The 21,761-nt window shown below is 38.6% G+C and overlaps 2 non-coding genes and 1 pseudogene across 2 annotated transcripts; 2 read left to right on the top strand and 1 right to left on the bottom strand.

The window, feature by feature from the left end:
• The first annotated feature begins 8,544 nt into the window (after positions 1 to 8,544).
• On the top strand, positions 8,545 to 8,617 carry TRNAK-UUU (transfer RNA lysine (anticodon UUU)). The gene has a single exon. It is a non-coding gene; the product is annotated as a tRNA-Lys (tRNA).
• A 1,929-nt stretch (positions 8,618 to 10,546) lies between these two features.
• TRNAM-CAU (transfer RNA methionine (anticodon CAU)) lies at positions 10,547 to 10,618 on the top strand. Its single transcript has one exon. It is a non-coding gene; the product is annotated as a tRNA-Met (tRNA).
• A 6,130-nt stretch (positions 10,619 to 16,748) lies between these two features.
• On the bottom strand, positions 16,749 to 18,459 carry LOC117980554 (vomeronasal type-1 receptor 51-like; annotated as a pseudogene).
• Between the last annotated feature and the right edge of the window lie 3,302 nt (positions 18,460 to 21,761).

The following is a 21,761-nucleotide window of genomic DNA, read 5'->3' as shown; positions in this document are numbered from 1 at the left end:
AGTTCCTTCATCTGTAAGATATGCATGATTACCTACACAGAGTTTCATTAGGGGTTAAATGAGATGATATAAAGTGCCAGATACTTTGTGGGTATTTTATTATTATTGTAATTATACAATATAATAATGAGGCCTGGGTGCGATGGCTCATGCCTGGAATCCCAGCACTTTGGGAGGCCGAAGTGGGTGGATCACCTAAGGTCAAGCATTCAAGACCAGCCCGGCCAACATGGTGAAACCCTGTCTCTACTAAAAAATTACCAAAAGTTAGGCGTAGTGGCATGCACCTGTAATCCCAGCTACTCATGAGACTGAATCAGGAGAATCGCTTGAACCAGGGAGGCAGAGGTAGCAGGGAGCCAAGATCGCACCATTGTAATCCAGCCTGGGCAACAAGAGTGAAACTCCATCTCAAAAAAAAAAAAAAAAGACTTAGAGAAACAAAAGTACATATTCATGAGTTGTAAAATCCTACAATGTTGTTAAATATCTGTTCATCTAAAATTAATAGATTAATGTAACTCCAACTAAAATCTCAAAATTTTATTGAGTTTAATAAGCTTTTCTAAATATTTTAATGAAAATGTGAAGAGCCAAGAATAGCTAAAACATTCTTGATGAAGAAGGAACTAAGAGAAAACTTGTTCAACCCTATGTGAAAACTTCATTTAAAGCTTTGTAAACTGACAGTGTGGTATCGGTACAAGGATGGACAAATGGACCAATGGACCAACAACAAAAAAAAAAGCACATTTGGTGTATAATAAATGGGATACTGTAGAAGTGTAAGAAAAGAAAGAACTATTCAGTAAATCATGCTGACATAATTAGATATCCTTATGGAAAATATATCACACACATTAAAATTTCAGGTGCAGCATTTAGAAGAGAATATAGAAAATATCCACAGGACTTTTGGATAGGAGAGGATTTCTTAAACAAGGAACAACACATAATGATACTAAATATTAGGGGAAAAGATAAATTCAGTGACATTAAATTTGTAAGTTAAGAATAAATGAAATAGGCCGGGCGCGGTGGCTCGTTCCTGTAATCCCAGCACTTTGGGAGGCTGAGGCAGGCGGATCACGAGGTCAAGAGATCAAGACCATCCTGGCCAACAAGGTGAAACCTCATCTCTACTAAAAATATAAAAATTAGCCTAGTGTGATGGCAGGCGCATGTAGTCCCAGCTACTCAGGAGGCTGAGGCAGGAGAATCACTTGAACCTGGGAGGCAGAGGTTGCAGTGAGCCGAGATCATGCCACTGCACTCCAGCCTGGCAACAGAGTGAGACTCCGTCTCAAAGTAAGTAAGTAAATAAATAAATAAATAAATAAATAAATAAATAAAATAAAATAAAGAACTATGTTCATCAAAAGAAACTGAAAGTCACAGGTCAGAGAAGTTATTTGCAATATAAATAATTTACCCAGAATTGACATGAAAACACAGAATATATAAAGAACTTGTATCAGTCCATGAGAAAAATATAGACAATTCAATAGAAAAATGGGGAAAATGGGGAAAAACAGAGACTTCCCACAAGAGGAGATCCAAAATGGTCACACTGAAAGTTAATAGTTCTGTTGGCTGGGCGCGGTGGCTCACGCTTGTAATCCCAGCACTTTAGGGGGCCGAGGCGGGCGGATCACGAGGTCAGGAGATCGAGACCATCCTGGCTAACACTGTAAAACTCCGTCTCTACTAAAAATACAAAAAAATTAGCCGGGCGTGGTGGCGGGACCTGTACTCCCAGCTTCTTGGGAGGCTCAGGCAGGAGAATGGTGAGAACCCGGGAGGCGGAGCTTGCAGTGAGCCGAGATCGCACCACTGCACTCCAGCCTAGGCGAAAAAGCGGGACTCTGTCTCAAAAAAAAAAAAAAGAAAAAAAAGTTCTGTTTATATATTGGTTATGAAACAAACCACTCTAAAAGTCAGTGGCTTAGTATAACATTTATTTTGTTCACAAACTTGCAATTAGATCTGAGTGCCATGGGGTCAGCTTGTCTTTGATTCACTGGGCATGAGCTATGGCTGCTTGAAGTTGGGCTCAAATTATCTGAAGATTCCAGCAATTAAATGTCTGAAGGTTGATTCTGGCTGTTGGCTATAACCTGAATTTGGACTCTGATAGGATCAGCTACATGTAGGCTCTCCACACTGCTGCTTGGCTTCCTTGCAACATGGTGGCCAGATCTCAAGGACAAGCTGAGAGAGAGAGATTGGGGATGAATGAATATGTGAATGCATCAGGCAGAAGGTATTTTGCCTTTTATCATTTAGTCTGAGATTTCAGGAATGGTGTCACTTCTGCTTCACTCTTTTTGTTAAAAGCAAGTCATTAATTCCACTCCATAGTCAAAGAGAGGGGAATTAGACTCTACCTTTTGATGGGCAGAATGCCAAATAATTGGTGGACATATTTTAAAACAACTACAGCAATCACCCGTATTAGAAATTAGGAAATTGCAAATTAATCCTGTAATTAGATACTACTGATCTTCTACCAGAATTGCTAAAATTAAAAAGACAAAAAGTAATCATTATTGGTAAGGATATGAAGTAGTAAGAACTTTCTTTTTTTTTTGAAACGGAGTCTCGCTCTGTTACCCAGGCTGGAGTGCAGTGGCGCCATCTCGGCTCACTGCAAGCTCCGCCTCCTGGGTTCACGCCATTCTCCTGCCTCAGCCTCCCGAGTAGCTGGGACTACAGGCGCCAGCCATCACGCTCGGCTAATTTTTGGTATTTTTAGTTTCTCCGTGTTAGCCAGGATGGTCTTGATCTCCTGACCTGGTGATCCGCCCGTCTTGGCCTCCCAAAGTGCTGGGATTACAGGCGTGAGCCACTGCTCCCGGCCCAAGTAGTAAGAACTTTCATCACTACTACTGAGAATCTAAATTGATAAAACCACTTTAGAAAACAGCTGGATATTATTCAGTAAGTTAAGGATATACATATTCAATTATCCTAGATATATATCCAAGAGAAATGTTTGCACATGTGCAAATATGTACGAGAATGTTCATAGTAGTATTGTTTGTATAACCAAGAACTGGAAACAACCTGCGTGTGCATTTACAGAAATTGGATAGTGTTGAATGCAAGTCAACAATGACAATGGACAGGTCAGAGATATGTACAATATGAATGAATCTTATAAAAATAATTTTGTGAAAAGGCGACACAAAAAGAAAGTATGATTATACTTATATAAATTTCAAACCAAACAAAATTATGCTATATTGTTCAGGGATATATGTGTAGGTGGTAAAATGTATAAAAATGTAAATAAATGGACTGGGCACAGTGGCTCATGACTGTAATCCCAGAATTTTGGGAGGCCGAGATTGGCAGATCACCTGAGGTCAGGAGTTTGAGACCAGCCGGGCCAACGAGGTGAACCCCTGTCTCTACTAAAAATACAAAAATTAGCCGGATGTGGTGGTGTGTGCTTATAATCCCAGCTACTCGGGAGGCTGAGGCATGAGAATCACTTGAACCTGAGAGGCGGAGGTTGCAGTGAGCTGAGATCACCCCAATGCACTCCAGGCTGGGCGACAGAGAGAGGCTCTGTCTCAAAAAAACAAACAAACAAAAAAGAATGTAAATAAATGATTACCATAAGTCAGGATTGTGATTTTCTGTGGGAGTGAAGAGAGTGTGCAAGGCAGAGGTTGTGAATGGAAGAGGCATGACAGCGTTGCTCTATTTATCCTGAGTTATGGTTAAACATGTGTACGCTGTAAAACTACTTTTCAAAGCTCTACACGTAGGTCTTATTTACTTCTCTGTATATTTCACAATAGAAAAACATAAACACGGAAGCTTTTCATATATTAATGTGGAAAGAGTTCCAAAATATATTATGAAGTATCAAAAGCAAGGTCCAGAACATATGAATCTATATTTGTATTTATATGCAAGTAGATAAAGAAGAATAGACAAGAAATTAATAATAGCAGAAACCTCTGGAGGATGAAGGAAAGGGTAGAAACCAAGTAGGTAGGTGACGGATGGGAGGAAACTTTTCACTGTAACTATTTATTTGTCTTTTAAACTCTGTGAGTGTATTACCTTTTCAAAATATAAGCCAAATTAACAAACAAAATCTCTTAAAGCCCTATAAGAGACCTCAGAGAAAAGTATGTCTTCTTAGAACAGATTCCCACTCCCTCAAGGCTTCATGTGTTATCTTCATTCTTAGGAGCCGGGAGCTCAGGAGTCAGTGTTTGTTTCTGGACAGAGAAAAGGTTTGGAAAGAATTAGGGATTACGCGGATCAATACCTGCAGCTCCCCAGATGGGACTATAAGTCTCAGATGCTTAGTCCTACTGCAGGGTCAAGCTGTAACTTCTCATACAAGCACTGACCAGCATGGTGGATCAATGTGATTAAACAGCCCTGTGGTTAGCAATTTGGTCAGGTTTACACACATAATCACAACAGGGAGCTATACAAACAGAGTTCAGAACATTTAGCAATGAACAGACCATTCCTGTCCCCTTTCAGGAAAAACTTATGTATTGAGTGTTTCCTTGTACTCTGGTGAACCATTTATTTAACAAATTATTAATGAGTACCTGCTACATCACAAGTACTCTGCTGGGCACTGGGACTATGGCTGTGAATAAAATGGGCAAAACTTCCTCTCCTCATGGATTTTGTATTCTAATGTGAAATGCAAAGAAAAGAAATGAATAAGTAAAATATGTAATATACTAGATAGTGATAAGCATTACTTAGAAAAATAAAGCAGGAAAGATAATAGCAATGGCTGGTGTTTTTTTTTTTTTTTTTTTTAATGTTTTGTATTTTTAAAGATGTCGAACAGGAGAAGTCCCCACTGAGAAAGTGATAGTTAAGAAAAGACCTAAAGGGGATAAGGACAGGAACGGGGCACATATTTGGGAAAAGGAGTTTCCAGGCAAACAGCAAGTGCAAAGGCCTGAGGCAGGAGTATGCCTGACATTTGAGGAAGAGCAAGGGGGTCTTGTGGCTAGAGGGGAAGAACAGGGAGAAGAGCCCTCACAGGCCACTAGAAGCACTTTGGCTATTAAACTGAATGAGAAGGGAACCCTGGGAGAGTCTTGAACAGAGGCACTGCTGCTGCATTTAGAATACATAGTAAGAGGGCAGTGATAAATAGAAGCAGGGAGACCAGTGAAGAGCATATTGTGAAAATCTGGGTGAGAAGTGATGATAGATTTTCTAGCATGGTAGCAATGGAAGTGGTAAAAAAAAAAATGGTTAGGTTATGGATATATTTTGAAGGTAGAGCTGATGGGATATAGGATCTGAAGGAAAGAGCAATCACAGATGATAGCACGGATGGACTGGCTGTTTATTGAGATGGGGAAGATTCTTGAGAAGCAAGCCTGGAAGAATAATCAGGAGTTTATTTTTTTGAAAGGTAAAAAATGCTTGTCAAAAAAGCAGCTGCAGACCAGGCACCAAGGCTCACACCTGTAATCCTAGCACTTTGGGAGGCCGAGGTGGGTGGATCACCTGAGGTCAGGAGTTTGAGACCAGCCTGGCCAATATATTGAAACTCCATCTCTACTAAAAGTACAAAAATTAGTTGAGTGTGGTGTCATGTGCCTGTAATCTCAGCTATTCAGGATGCTGAGGCAGTAGAAACGCTGGAACCTGGGAGGCAGGGGAGGTTGCAGTGAGCTGAGATCGTGCCACTGCACTCCAGCCTGGGCCACAGAGCAAGACTCCGTCCCAAAAAAAAAAAAAAAAAAAAAGGTAGCGAGTCTGGTGTTTGAAGCAGCGGTCCAAGATGGAAAGAAGCATTTATATATATATGGTATTTAAGGACTGAGCCCTGAGTATGCTAATATTTAGGGAAGGATCAGGTAAGCGATCATTTAATTTATGCATATAATAGTAAGTACTATTAATATAACTAAAATAATCTCAGGAATCCTGTGTATATTCCAGGAGCTTCTAAAACCGCTCTTGGGGAGTCAGCAAAAACTTTCAGAAAGAGGTAATGGGTTATGTCTAAACTGAGATCTGAAGGACAAGTAGGAACTGGCAAATAAGAAAAGGGGAGGACCCTCCAGTGAAAATGCAACTGCAAAGTCCACAAGCAAGAGAGGACATGAAACAATCAGGAATTTCACTGTCCCTTCCACTTCAACTTCTCTGTCACACTTGTTCTGTCGGAGGAAAGACTACAGGAGTTTTTGGAAAGTTAAATTGTAGAGATTTTAAATTGGGGTTTGGTGGGCAATATTTATGTGGCTTCTAGTCACTTCTGTGTGGAAGAAAATTATTTGGCATATAGTCAGGTAACTCCTAGAACATACCAACTCAGAGGCAGCCTCAACAAAAGCCCAGTTGCCTGAAATAAGCTCCAGTTTTCAAACACAGGAACTCCTGGTTCCTGTCAAAACGGATCCAAATGTTATCCAATCAGAAATGAAATTCTGAAAGTCTGGCTCCCTTCCATGCAAAGAAAACCCTTTGAGATTTTTGATAGGAGGTGGTTAAGACACTTGCTCCCTGAGGCAGAGGTGTTAATTCCATAGCTCCCCCGGTTCTTCTCAAGCAGAGTTTCCCGAGGGCTTTGCTTGCTGGGCTCCTCCTGGATTCTCTCTGTAGTTCCTCCTACAGAAAGGACTTCAAAGGTTAAATATTTGACAGATTGGGACTGCGTAGAGATGGAGGGACTGAAGACACCTGCTTCTTGAGGGGGCCAATTTTAAAGAGGCAGAAAAAGGGAGGAGTGAGTAAGGAGGAAGGAATGAAAAAGACTCAGGAAAACAATGAAACCATCTTCATGTTGGAAAAACTGTAAAAATTGAACGGAATATTAGCAGTGCTACCTATTCGTAAGCAGCGTGGCACAGTAGAAGCCTGCTGGGCTCATGACCTCAGAGACTGAGAGATCAAAACCATCCTGGCCTACAGGCAACTCAGAGTTTAAATCTACTTCTGTATTTTCCCTAAAAGTCTGATAATCAAATCAGTGATGGCACTCCATGGTAAGATATCACTTGATAAATTTCTGGTAGTTGTTTGCTTATGACACATTGCTCCAGGCCTAAAAATTCTCTCCTCTCGAGCTCCCAACATGGAAACAATTGGGAATACTAAGTTAGAGCCTCCATCCATCGAGGTGGACTTGCATATTGTGTACAATTTCATGGAGGAAAGGGGATGACAAATTCCACATTGACTTCCATTACACCTTTCAGTAAAGGGGCTTTAAAATTGTTATTTACCTATTATGTTTTGATTATGTACTAGCAGTAGAGGCAAATATAACACAATCCAGAAAAACTATTTTTAACACACATTTTGGGTAACAGGAAATAACAATGGACTTCAATATTTATACCTCTATTTGGTCCAAAGAAGTATCATAGAAAGATCAAGAAAAAAACTACAAAATGACATTGTACTAGGATAAAAATTCTATAAGAGACAGGCAATGGCACTATGAATGCAGAGAAATAAAGGATCAATGTAAAATCTTCCACAATTAAGGAGGTAGCAATGTTCACCTCTCTCTTTTAAAAGGTTGCTGGTAAGTATTAAATTACTGTGGTTTTTAGATTCCTATGATACAAGTCACTATATCCTTCAGAAAAATTTAAACAATGAAAAACGTTAGATGTCCACTGAAAAAAATGTGGTAGGTATCACGTTTGTCAAAATTCTTTTAGACAGGCAAGAACACCCCAGAGCAGTGAAAAGTACAAAGTAGGCCCATCACAGTCACCACGACATTCTCTTCCTTTTTAATGACTTATTTTTTTCTTGCACCAAGAAAAAAATAATGGGAGATTTTATGAGATTTGTCAGGCTCTTACCATTGCTTTCCACTGGTTGCTTCCCACTTTTTTTTTTTTTTTTTTTTTTTTGAGACGGAGTCTCGCTCTATCACCCAGGCTGCAGTGCAGTGGCGCGATCTTGGCTCACTGCAATCTCCGCCCCCCCGGCTTCAAGCAATTCTCCTGCCTCAGCCTCCTGAGTAGCTGGGATTACAGGCATGCACCACCACGTCTGGCTACCTTTTTTTTTTTTTTCTTTTGTATTTTTAGTAGAGGCGGTTTCACCATGTTGGCCAGGCCGGTCTCGAACTCCCGACCTCAGGTGATCCGCCCGCCTTGGCCTCCCAAAGTGCTGGGATTACAGGCGTGAGCCACCGCTCCCGGCCAACTTCCCACTTCTCTTGTTTTTGTTTTTTAATTGTTTCTTTGTTCCTCTTTGTGTCTTTTTTGGTTATTTCTTGTTGCGCAGTAAATATGACACTGCTGACGGATTTAACTAAACATTACATAAATATTTATTAGGGGCAATCAATTGTTTTCTTATTTATTTTTCTTTCCACGAACCACACAAATAAGAATTTGGTTTTTTGATGTTGCTTACATTTCTTTTCTATCAACCTGAAGAAAACATAAACGAATGGTGGTTGAACTGATTCTGTGGAACTTCCACTGAATTACTCTTTTCGCATGTAAGATCACTGAACCGTGATAATCATTGATCCTATTTGTAGAACTGTATGAAAGAGCTCCTTAAGGAGCCTGGGTAGCTCAGTCGGTAGAGCATCAGACTTTTAATCTGAGGGTCCAGGGTTCAAGTCCCTGTCCAGGCGCTAAAAATGTAACTTTTACTTGCTTAGAGTGAGGAAACATCAAGAAATCAGTTGAGTTTGACCTTAGCCAGTAGCAAAGATTTGAGGACAGAGGGCTAGGTGAAGAGTTATATTTTTTTGGGACAGAGTCTCACTCTGTAGCCCAAGCTGGAGTGCAGTGGCACCATCTCGGCTCACTGCAACCTTCGCCTCTGGGGCTCAAGGGATTCTCCTGCCTCAGCCTCCCAAGTAGCTGGGACTACAGGCGCGCGCCACCATACCCGGTTAATTTTTTTGTATTTTTAGTAGAGACGGGGTTTCACCATGTTGCCCTCGGTGGTCTCCAGCTCCTGAGCTCAGGCGATCCACCCGCCTCGGCCTCCCAAAGTGCTGGGATTACAGGCGTGAGACATCGCTCCTTGCCTGAAGAGTTCTTAGACATGACATCAGAAATAATTCGTGAAAGAAAAGTTGGTTAATTGTGTATGTGACTAGCAATTCGATGAGAGTCCTCGGGCTCCAAGCCCGAGTGGCGAGCACTTTACCAAGGAAAATCAAAGAGGGCAGTCCTTCAGTCTTAGTGTGGACAGGGAGATAGAGTAAATGAGAAAAAAAAAATAGAGCATGCTAGCCTTAGCCCATGTTCCATCATCATCCAAAAGCTTACATTACTAATGATAAAACATTTGCAATATTCCAGAATGACCCTGTCTAGCGTCATCATAAAGGAAGCTACAAACGAGAGCTGGTGTTCAGGGACTTCCTAAAAGCTCTGTTCTCTGATTGATATAAGCTACAAGAAGAGGAAGATCTTATCTTTATTAGTTTATTATTATTTTTTCGTGTTTCTGTCAAAACGGCCCCAAAAGGGATCCAATAGAAATTGTAGCTGTCATGTAATAATTTGAGCTACACATCAGGTTTATCCTCTTTATTTCAGGGGCACCGTTTTTGTTTTGCTTAAAATCTTGTGCCTTTGCAAGCAAATGAAAAAACTCTCATTTGATCATTACATATTTATACATGTATCGAAATATCACTCTATACCCCATATATACGTACAATACTTACTGTCAACTAAACATCTTAAAATTACACTGCTATCACTAACAATTTCATTAACGTCAGAAGTTGGAAGTTGTCAAGCTCATGATAATGGATACAAGTTTTGCAACATTCAAATTTTTTGCTAGAAAGCCTCAATCTTATCATTGGTCACAAATACTGTCAGTTGTTTTCCTTGAAGTGGCAGGCTCACTTGGTTAATTAAAAATTTTGAAAAAAATCATGTCTGTCAAATACCAAGTCTTAATAACCATAGCTTCTTAATCATTCTTTCAAATAAAAATGGTGTTTTCTGAAAAAGCCACTAGTTATGCTTGCAACGGAATAAGTTGGAGGAGTGCTTTTTCGGGAGATAACATTGTGCTGAGGTATGCAACAGAAGTCCTTTATGTATACTTCCCATTTCGTCACACAGAACACACACAACTCGAGTTGAACTTTAATAAAATTAATCATTTTTACTGCATCAAGGGGAAAACATCTCTTCTACGATTGTCTATGAAATTTTTTGACAGAAACAAATAAGACTGTTAACACGATTCCTCTCCGGTGGCAGCTGCGTTCGCTCCACGACTGCCTGGATTCTACTCGAGAAGACTACACCTAGTGTTTTGCTTGGCGCCCTCCTCTTAGGCTCGCTATGATAAACGAGTGCTTGCTAAGAGGCTCAGACGATCTTTGGCAGGTTGGAAAAGCACAGATCTGGAGGTTATGACCTGAGGCCATCTGATTATCGAGTAGCGAATCTTCGACTTGCTTGGCAGAGATAGGGACAGTGTAAACGATCAGATACAAAATGAAATAATTAGACAATGAAAATTTTGTCGGTACTGAAAGGTGATTTTGATGATTGAAATTAAGATCAGTGGTCTTCAAGAACCGCTTAGCAGAGTGGCGCAGCGGAAGCGTGCTGGGCCCATAACCCAGAGGTCGATGGATCGAAACCATCCTCTGCTACGAGTTTTACAGCTAAATGGACACGCAAAAAAACAAAAACCAAGTCCCTAAGTTTTCATGCATTCAACAGTTTCTGAAAACCCTGATTTCTGCTCTTTGTTATGTGTTTCTTTCCCACCTTTGAAATCTCACCATTCTCCCAAAAGTCACCTACTTCACTGATCCACACCGTCCTACATTGGAAAATTCCTTTCCTCCCAGGTGTCGGACAAACAAAAGCATACGCTCAGCTGAGATGCTTTTTTATTACTACGTTGTATAAACCCACATTTACTTCTGTTAATTGCCAGGACATTCTCTTCCTTTATTAATTATTTGCTTTAATAAGTATTTGACAACATATAATAACTTTATTGTTTTAAACTAGTTGCTCTCCACCTCTCTGCCTTTGTCATTAGTTTTGTTGTTTTTCTTGGTCACCAGAAAAGTCTTTTTTTGGGTGCGAATGTTAAGTTCAATAACTATTTGCTGAAGGCAATCAGTTGGTTCCACCTCTTCAGTCTTACCTTTTGCAAATCTTAGGTAAATGAGTAAGGACTGTTGTATTGATCCTATTTACATTAATCCTATATAAACCAGTGTGATTTCTTAGACTTAGTGCAAAAAAAAAGAAAGAAAGAAAGAAAGAAAAACAAACAGGTAACAGCTCACTAGCGAATACAAGTAATGTTCAGAGTACATGAATACACTTCTGTTCAATGAATTGACTCCATGGAATTCAAACCACCTCCTTAGCTGTCTTTTCTGAGTCCAATAATTCATTTACAATGCCAGTCAACATCAGTGATATGTGCTAAAATCATTTCTCAACATGAATAAGCATATCTTCTTAGGACCTATGTGGCTTGGTTGGTACAATACCAGACTTTTACTTTGAGAGTAAAGGGGTCAACCTCTTGCCCAAATGTAGTGGCAGGCCAAGTGCAGTGGCTTACACCGGTAATTCCAGCATTTTGGGAGGCAGAGGCAGGTGGATCACTTGAGGTCAGGAGTTCGAGACCAGTCTGGCCAACATCATGAAACCCTGTCTCTACTAAAAATACAAAATTAGCCAGGTATGGTGGTGCATGCCTGTAGTCCTTGCCACTCAGGAGGCTGAGGCATGAGAATCGCTAGAACCAGGGAGGCACAGGTTGCAGTGAGCCGAGATCATGCTACCGCACTCCAGCCTGGGCGACAAAAGCAAAACTCCATCTCAAAAAACAAAACAAAACAGATGTAGTGGCGTTTTCTGGTTTGTGCAGTAAGGTTTCTCTCTATGTATTTGAGTGGGCATACTTAAGAAACCATACCCGAAGTGTCTCATACATACTTGGATGTGATTTAAATGCTAAATTCTGGAACCCTTGGACCCTTTTGGAAGGTGACGAGTGTATTTTGTGAGAGAGACTGGGGTCATAGGTGGACAGAGGGCCTATCTGGTAGGCAGCCTCTAAGATGACCCCCAGTAATCTCTACCTCCTGGTATTCTTGCCCTGGTGTAGTTCCCTATGTACCAGGGGTGGTCTTTGTGTCTAATGTAAGTGATAGATGAGCTCTAGAGGGAAGCCAGTTATTATGTCACCAGCAGTCCTGTTTAGTAGCCTATTTGGGGAGGGAGTGAGCCTTCCTGCCAACACCCACTAGGGAGATTGGAAGAAGATCCTCCAGACACAGTCAAGCCTTACGATGACTAGAGCCCTAGCCTGGCATCTTGATTGCAACCCCAGGAGGAACCCTAAGCTGGAACTACCCAAATACAACACTTTGATTTTCAAGTTAGAGACACAGTAAGATAATAAATGTGTTGTTTTAAACCACTACATTTGGAGTTATTTGTTACAGCAATTGATAAGCAATACAAATCTCAAATAAATTAAGTTTATAACTTAAGTCTCCCTGGACTATTCAGGAAATGCACTTCCAGGATGCCGATCTACTGTAGGTCACCTTTGTGGCTTTGATTTATCAAGATGAAGATATTTTCTACTTCTTTTCTTTACTTGGTGCATTCCTAAGTGACAAGACTACTTTTCGGGCAGTTCACTAGGGATGATAGTTGAGTTTTCTCTCTAGATTATTATTAATCTGCATGTATGACACTGAGGACGTGTAGAGTGGTTCTCCATTTTCAGCAGGTCCTAGTGACTTCGGTTTTCCTCAATTTAGAAGCTGCCAAAGCATAAGCCCAAATTTGCCTCCATGAGCAAGAGCTCTAAAAGCATAAGCAACTGGTTGTTGTGGTGCTCTGCTTATCTGTGTTCTCATTTCCTTTTACATTTGTTTTACATGTCTCTTAGGTTTCTTTAATGTTTTATCACTTCATTGTCTAAAACAAACCTTTAAAGAATTGATTTAGAACATATTTTAATAAAAGTACAAATCATATGGGTATAGGTAAATGACTTTTCACACAGGAAGCCTATGAGTAACCTCCATCTAGATCAAGAAATAAAATATTACCAGCACCTCAGAGACTCCCTTTATGCTGCCTTTCAGTCACTTTTGCCTTCTTCCTCTAAGGTAACAACCATCCCAACTTCTAACAGCAGAGTTCACTTCTTCCTATCCTTACAACTTATGTAAATGGAGTCGTATTGTTTTCCCTCTTTTGTATTTTTCTTTTACTCAAGTATGCCTGTAAATTAATCATTGTTACTAAATGTAGCAGTAATTTCATTTTCATGGCAGTACAATGTTCATTGTATTTTTACTAACCAATTTATTCTATTGCTGATAGACACTTATGCTGTTTCTATTTGGGGGCTATTACAAATAAACATCAAAAAACAGGAACATTTTTGTATATGTCACAGTGCACATATGTATTCATTTTGTTAGATTTATACACAGGAGTGAAATACTTTCACCTTTCACATTTACATTTAAAATCCATCAATATTAATTTTTGTTTATATAATTTATAGGTCAAAACTTATTTTTCCCCATTCGATATCCAAAGAATGTAGTACGACATATTAAAAAGACCACCAATTCCCTCACTACTATATATTTTTTTTTTTCATAAATTGTGTGTACAAATATTTGGTTCTGTTTCTGGCTGCTGTATTTAGTTACACTGTTCTATTTTTATATCATTATGAAAATTGCCTACTATCTTAATTATCATAGCATTATAATAAACTTTGATATCTATCTATGTACATCCTCTCATTCTATGCTTTTCAAGGTTGTCTTGGCTATTCTTGGATCTTTGCCTGGTTATAGAATGTTCAGAATGAGCTTGTCAATTTTCACAACAACAGTGTCTTTTAATTTAGTTGCATAGACTTTATAATTTATTTTAAGGAGAATTGTAATCTTTTATTCTTGCATTCAATTAATACAGTATATCGTTAGAATAATTTAGGTGTTCTTTACATTCTTTTGGCAACGTTTTATTGTTTTCTGAATAGAGGTCCTGCACAGTTTTATAAGAGTTATTTCTAGGTTGAAAATGTTTTTTGGAGATATTGCAAATAATATCATCTTAAACATGTTATCGAGGCATAACATACACACATAAAACTCCACCTGTAAGTGTAAACCTTGATGAAGTTTCACAAACTGAACACATTCATGTAAACAGCATCCACTGAATCAAATTATAATGTATTATTAATGTATTAAGGAGTGTAATCTCAGGGAAGGCTATTTAGGGGAAGAAAGTGGAAAAATTTATTGGTCACGGCTGGACATGGTGGCTCATACCTGTAATCCCAGCACTTTAGGAGGCCGAAGCTGGAGGTTGAGCTCAGGAGTTCAGGACTAGCCTGGCTAACACAGTGATACCCATCTCTACTAAAAATACAAAAATTAGCTGGATATGGTGGTGCACACCTGTAATCCTAGCTACTTGGGAGGCTGAGGCAGGAGAATTGCTTGAACTGGGTAGGCAGAGCTTACAGTGAGCCAAGATCATGCCACTGCATTCCAGCCTGGGTGACAGAGCAAGACACATCTCAAAAAAAAAAAAAAAAAATTATTGGTCAGCTACTATATCCAACTGATCAAAGTTTTGCTCCATAGAGCATTAATAGCCCTACATATAGAAGTTGGGCATGTGCAGATATCAAAGATCGCTCAGCAGCTCATGTTTCAACAGCAGCAGAGAAGCCTTATAGCAGAAGACGAGAAGTTCAACAGAGGTGAACAGTGAAGTCCTGTTGTTTTCTGCACTCAGAGGAAATTGATTGCCATGACTATTGGGGTAAAACAAGTTGCAAGATGGCAAGAGAATCAGAGGTGGCACATAAGATATATCTGATACCCAAGAGTATGCTTGTCTTACAAAATATTTTAGGAAGTGTTCCTTTCTCTCTATTGCTTGAGAGTTTGTGCAAGATTCATGTTATTTGTTTCATAAATATTTGGAAGAATTCACCTTTGAAGCAGTATAAGCCTGGAGTTTTCTCTGTAAGAAGGTTTTTAAATTACTGATTCATTTGTTTAATAGCACTATTTAAATTTTCTATTACTTCCTGTATCCGTTTTTATAACCTGTGTCTTCCTAGGAATTTTTTCATTTCATCTACATTTTCAAATGCATTGCCATGTTATTATTTATAATATTCTCTCATACACTTTTTACTGTGTGCAGGGATGTATAGTGATGTCCTTTTTTATTTATTTTTTATTTTTTAATTTTTATTTTATTTTATTTTTTTGAGATAGAGTTTCGTTCTTGTTGCACAGGCTAGAGTGCAATGGCACGATCTCGGCTCACCACAACCTCTGCCTCCCAGGTTCAAGCAATTCTCCTGCCTCAGCCTCCCAAGTAGGTGGGATTACAGGCGTGAGCCACCATGCCCGGCTAATTTTGTATTTTTAATGGAGATGGGGTTTCGCCATGTTGGCCAGGATGGTTTCAAACCCCTGACCTCAGGTGATCCGCCTGCCTCAGCCTCCCAAAGTGCTGGGTTTATAGGCATGAGCCACCACGCCCAGCCTATTTATAATATTCTCTCATATACTTTTTACTGTGTGCAGGGATGTATAGTGATGTCCTTTTTTTGTTTCTGATATTAGTAATTTATGTGAACTCTTATATATAAGAATATACCTAATCAGACTTGCTAGGTAGTTATCAATTTTGTTAGTATTTTCAAGTAACCAGCCCTTGGCTTTGTTTATTTTCTTTATGTTTGTTTTCCATTTCATTTTTCTGCTTTTAACTCTCTTGCTTTCTTCTTTTATGACCTAGAACATTATGGTTTCCTGTTCTTTCTAAAAGCCCTTAAAAGTTTATTTTTTTTTTAGCATTTTGTTTTTTTAAATGTATTCAAGACTATACTGTTGTCAACTGAAAAATCATGAGATGTATAAATTTGGAAAGAATACTTTACTTTTTAAAAATAGTTACAGCCTGTAAGCTGGCTATACTGACAGGTTGGAAAGTGTAGCTTCCAGCCAAAGCCAGAAGGAGACACTTTGAGGGAGGAGGGGTTGGGCAGGAGTTTTATGCTGAACAGGTTTGCTAAACATACATATTTAACAGGTTATAGGAGGAGTTATGAATATTTTCAAAGGGGGAATGTGCATATACATGATAAGTAAACATGTAAGTTACATGTCACTTATGTTTACTATGTTACTATGGGGTTGAGACTTGATATTTAAAAAATTACAATTAGCCCCTATATGTCAAAAGGTGAAGCAGGGACACGGAGGTAAAGCAGGGACATGAAGTAGCCTCTGTAAACTGGCCAGAACCAGTCTGTGGTTGGTGGTCTTTTTATTAGGAGAAGTTACTGAAACTAGTCTGCTGCCTAATCAAAGCTGTAGTTATGGCTTGTGAAATGGAGGGATCAGTTAGTCAGTGTTTGATGGGTGGTGAGCTGTAACTTTTTTTAAAGTATTATTTATCTTTTTTTTTTAATTTTTTTTATTATACTTTAAGTTTTAGGGTACATGTGCACATTGTGCAGGTTAGTTACAAGTATTATTTATCTTGAAGCCAGTGTTTGTTTAGCTGTTAGAGAAAAAGGAAAAAAATTAACCTTGTGGCAGTTAGAATACAGTTTATTTTTTAAGTGTATGGGTGTGTGACTTAACTCTTGTCTGGCATGGCCTTAGGTGTTGTTTATAATTTGCTATCATATTGCCACAAACAGTCTCTCTCTCTCTCTCTTTCTTTCTTTCGAGACAGAGTCTTGCTCTGTAGCTGAGGCCGCGGTAGCACGTTCTCAGCTCGCTGCAACCTCCATCTCCCGGGTTCAAGCGATTCTCCTGCTTCAGCTTCCTGAGTAGCTGGGATTACAGGCATCCACCACCACGCCTGGCTAATACGAAGAGTTCATTTCATTAGTCTTATGATTTCTATTTTAACTTTAATGCTGGTCAGTTGTTGTGTCTAAATTACAAAATAGAGGAAGTATGACGAGGTGTATCTAACTTCCCATCCTGTAATCTCCCTATATTTGAATCCTTTGAAATTTGCATAATCTTATGTCCATGTGTCTATTTAGAAACAGAAATAAATTGTGTTCCATGCCAAGCATCTTTTGGGAATCCATGAATCTAATCAACTCTATAAACCCAATGCAAAATTTGTGCAAATAAATGGTTTACAAATTTGAGAAATATACCAAGAAAGTATAGAAATAAGAGCAAATATTGTTTATTTTAAACTTATTTACAGGGCATTTTGGACATATACAGATGTGAAGTACTAATAAACATATAAGTCAATTCAGGAAATAAAAGATTACAAATGAAGGTGAAGTCATCTATATTCCCAAATCTTTTCACATGTTCTTCCAAACCCCTTAAAGATAACCACTACTTTGAATTTGAATTTTACCATGTCCTTACATTTCTTTATTTTTACTACATTAGAATTTGCATTGATATAACTTTTCATGTTTTTAGAATCTGTATGTATTTTACACTTTACGTATTCATCTGCAATGTGGACATTTATGCTTGAAGAAACTTTCATAGATTGAGTCACAGTGGATTATTTTTTCTCAAATTTTTGCCTAGGTGCAATCAGGACTAAATTTATTTTTTATTTTATTATATATTGTTTCTCTTCAAGTATGACAGCCAAATGAATAAATTTCTTTTTCTTTTTTCTTTTTTTTTTTCAGACAGGGTCTTGCTGTCTCCCAGGCTGGAGTTCAGTGGCGTGATCTTGGCTCATTGCAGCCTGGACCTCCCAGGCCAAAGGACTAAATTTCTAAACTCAGGAAAGTTTAAAAACACATTCTCTTGTGGTTAAAATAATTTTTATCAGGATTTCTTTGATGCAATAGAAAGCTGTGTGGTAAGCAGGGGGAAATAATCATATTTAAAATGGCACAGGTTAATCTGGAAACTTTATTATCATAATTAATCAATATCAAAGTGCAGATAATTGGGTAGGAAGATGAAACAAAACTAGTAATGTTCTCCAGGATTAGGCTGTTCTCATACATGGAGCTAATATAAGTGGAAAGACACACATTAGTCCCATAAAAGAAAACAAAGCGGCTCACCAGCAAGAAGAAAACATGACTGGCTTCTGTTTCAGGAAAAGGTTGTGGAGACAGACTGATACTGTGAATATGAAAGACCGTCTTTTGATGCCTTAAGAAAATAGTCACCATGTAGAAACTAGTCCAAATCATGAGGAACAAGAAGAGGAAACCTTGAGTAAACATGGCACTTTGAAATATCATTGCATGGTAGTATATAAACTATCTTGTTTTACAGTATATCAGAGAATATACAAGTCCAACATTAGTGGATTTGCTGGTGGCTACAGTGCTTATAATGACCCACATATTGATTAGCCTGTTGTTTAGGAATAAATCAATAAGGGAAAATTTATGGGGAGATTTGAGGTTTGAGCCATGCCCACTTGGAATGACAAGGACTGATAATAACAGCCTGAAATGTACTCAGGAGAGAAGAAGTACATACACAAATGCCCCGTGTCATTTTATAAATGTATAGCCCTGTTTTACAACCAGTATCAACAAAAGTACTTCTAAGTCTGAAGGATGACATTATATATGGAACACCCCTGATGATAACTGTTATAACATTAGCCAAAGTTAGGTGCATGAGAATCACATCTAAGGGGTTCTTCTGATGGGGCCAAAATAAGAAGATGTACATATATGTAATGAATAGCAATAAGTTCCCCATGAGCCCAATGCCACTTTGAAAGACAGGTAAGATTCCCAGTGTTGTGTCACTTGAATACAAAATATTCATGGTTTTCTTGGATCTTTTGATTGAAGCCAGCACAGCCTGAACAGCAGCATAAATATAATCCACATATGAAAGTTTAGCAATCACTGAATTCTTAGAAAGAAATTTCAGTTTTGACATGAAAATGATCATGAATGAGGGACAAATCTATCATGAAAGAGGGACAAATACTCAACTATACATGAATTCATTACATTTTTGTGGGATTTCCAGAGGCTGGATGCCATGTATTGTTCAAATATCTAGAGAACAGAGTAAGTTTACGTGGCAGTTGAGATTTGCATACACATTTTTACCATTTGTTCTAGCCCGTTTTTCAGGAGTAGTCTGTTCTATTTTAAAGACATTCTAGCCCGTTTTTCAGGAGTAGTCTGTTCGATTTTAAAGACAATTTCCCATGTAATAAAAAACAATTTTATTTCAAATTCTAGTATTTTAATTATAAACTTATAACTTGAAATATTTTTTACTTTTTATACACAGGTAATATTTATAACCTATAAATAGCAATATATGAACATGAATCCACTTTTCGGAGTGCTAATTGTACCACACTGTTATTTTATGAATAATGAAATGTATTTATAGAATATAGTTAACTACTGAGTAATTTCTGTCATTAAATGCTAAGTTTGCTTGTTCTGAAGAACATTCTTTGCTTAGGAAGCATATTTAATATTTTTACAAATGTAGTAAAGGTTTAATTGAAGTTGACAAAGTGATCAAATGTAATAAGGTATTAAATCAATTTACTTTCCAGTTAGCCAACAGGGTTGATGAAGTCTTTTTCATTTAACAGATAAACAGCTCTTCTCCTGACACTGAATTACCATCTAGTTATTACATAACTTTTTATGTTTCCTTACAGCAAGGTATATTATAAACTTGGTCTCCAGCTTGCCCTGCAGTATTCAGATTACTGTACACATGCACACACATCCTATTGATTCTGTTTCTCTGGAGACCTCAGACTTAGACACCAGGGAAGTGGAAATGTAACCTGCATGCCCAGGGCCAGATGCATACTCCAGAAAGTCCTAAGAGTACCTTTGGCTTGTACCCCTGATTGATCTTTGGAGTCCGTGCAAGCAGAAGATGATAGCTAAGGCAGAGTTGCAGGTGGCCTGGCTTAGAGATAAGGAGTAAGCCAGCTCAGAGCCCATCTGAAAAGACCAGAGTGTTGGGTTTTTTCTCCCTCTAGGTATTTATGAAAATCTTTGTCAAGTCACTGGCTGACTGCTAAGGTAACAGAACTTCAGTGACAACACATGACAAGCAATATAGTCTTTGCAAAAATAGTTTGCGAAACTCACTAAAGAAAGAGATGACTGAAATCCTCAAACATCAAAAATCAACTATAGTAAACCCTGTGGAGGAGAAAACATCTGATATCCAGAGTTTCCAGATTATAATATTCAAAATGTCCACTTTTCAACAAAAAACTACAGGGCATAAAGAAACAGAAATATGTGGCTCATTCACAGGGAAAAAAAGAAATGGAGAGAAACTATCCCTGAGGAAGCCCAGACATTGGGTTTGCTAGATAAAGACTTTAAATCAACTGTCTTAAATATGCTCAAAGAGCTAAAGGAAACCATGAACAAAGAACAAAATGAAACCAAAAGAATGGTGTATAAGCAAGTAAAGAGAATAGAAACATAGAAAGAGAATAAAAAGATAGAATGTTAAAATGGAACCAAATAGAAATTATAGAGTTGAAAAGTATCATAGTTTAAAAATTTACTAGAGGTGCTCAACAGCAGATATGAGGATGCAAAAGAAGGAACCATTGAGCTTGAAGATAGGACAATTGAAAATATCCAGTCTGCTCATGCCTGCAATCCCAGCACTTTGGGAGGCAGAGGAAGGCAGATCGCTTGAGCCCAGGAGTTCGAGACCAGCCTGACCAATATGGTGAAACCCCATCTCTACTAAAAATACAAAAATTAGCCAGGTGTGGTGGTGCGCACCTGTAGTCCCAGCTTCTCAGGTGGCTGAGGCAGGAGAATCGTTTGAACTAGGGAGATGGAAGTTGCAGTGAGCCAAGATCATGCCACTGTACTCCGGCCTGGGCGACAGTGAGACTCCGTCTCAAAAAATAAAAAAAAAAACTCTTCACAATCTTGTGGTAAGAAAAATTTTCTTAGGACATAGAAAACACTAACAATAAAAAATGTTAAATGCAATTTCATTAAAATTAAAATCTGCTCTTCAAAAAACACCATTAATAAGATGAAAAAGGGCAGCCAAAAATTGGTAGAAAATATCTGTAATACATATATCTGACAATGAACTTGTATCTAGGCTATATAATTTACCTCACAACATCACAACAACATAATACCTATAAAATAAGGAGCAGCTGGGTGCGGTGGCTCACGCATGTAATCCCAGCACTTAGGGAGACCGAGGCGGGGGAATCATTTGAGGTCAGGAGTTCGAGACCAGCCTGGCCAACATAGTGAAACCCTATCTCTACTAAAAATATAAAAACTAGCCAGGCATGATGGTGCGCACCTGTAATCCCAGCTACTTAGGAGGCTAAGGCAGGAGAATCGCTTGAACCCAGGAGGTGGAGGTTGCTGTGAGCTGAGATCTTGCCACTGCATTCCAGCCTGGGTGAAAGAGTGTCTCAAAAACACAAAACAAAACAGAAAGAAAGAAGCCAGACAGAAAAGAAAAGTTACTCTATTACTCCATTTATAATAAATCTTATGAGTCACAACTAATGTAATAGAAATTAGAGCCGTTGGTTGACTAGGCCCAGGTCGTGGGTGCACTGATTGCAAAAGAACATGTGGGAAATCTGGGGAGAAGAAAATGTTCTGGTTGAGGTGGTTGTGACATTGTGTGTGTGTGTTGTGTGTGTGTTGTGTGTGTGTGTCAAAATGATGAAACTGTATAACTTAAAATGACTCTTTTGTACATAAGTTATACCTCAGTAAAGTTTATGCACACACATACA

Source organism: Pan paniscus, chromosome 5 (assembly GCF_029289425.2).
Source record: "Pan paniscus chromosome 5, NHGRI_mPanPan1-v2.0_pri, whole genome shotgun sequence".
Taxonomy (NCBI): Eukaryota; Metazoa; Chordata; class Mammalia; order Primates; family Hominidae; genus Pan; species Pan paniscus.
Note: the sequence above shows the minus strand (reverse complement) of the source record. Positions and strands in the feature narration are given on the sequence as shown.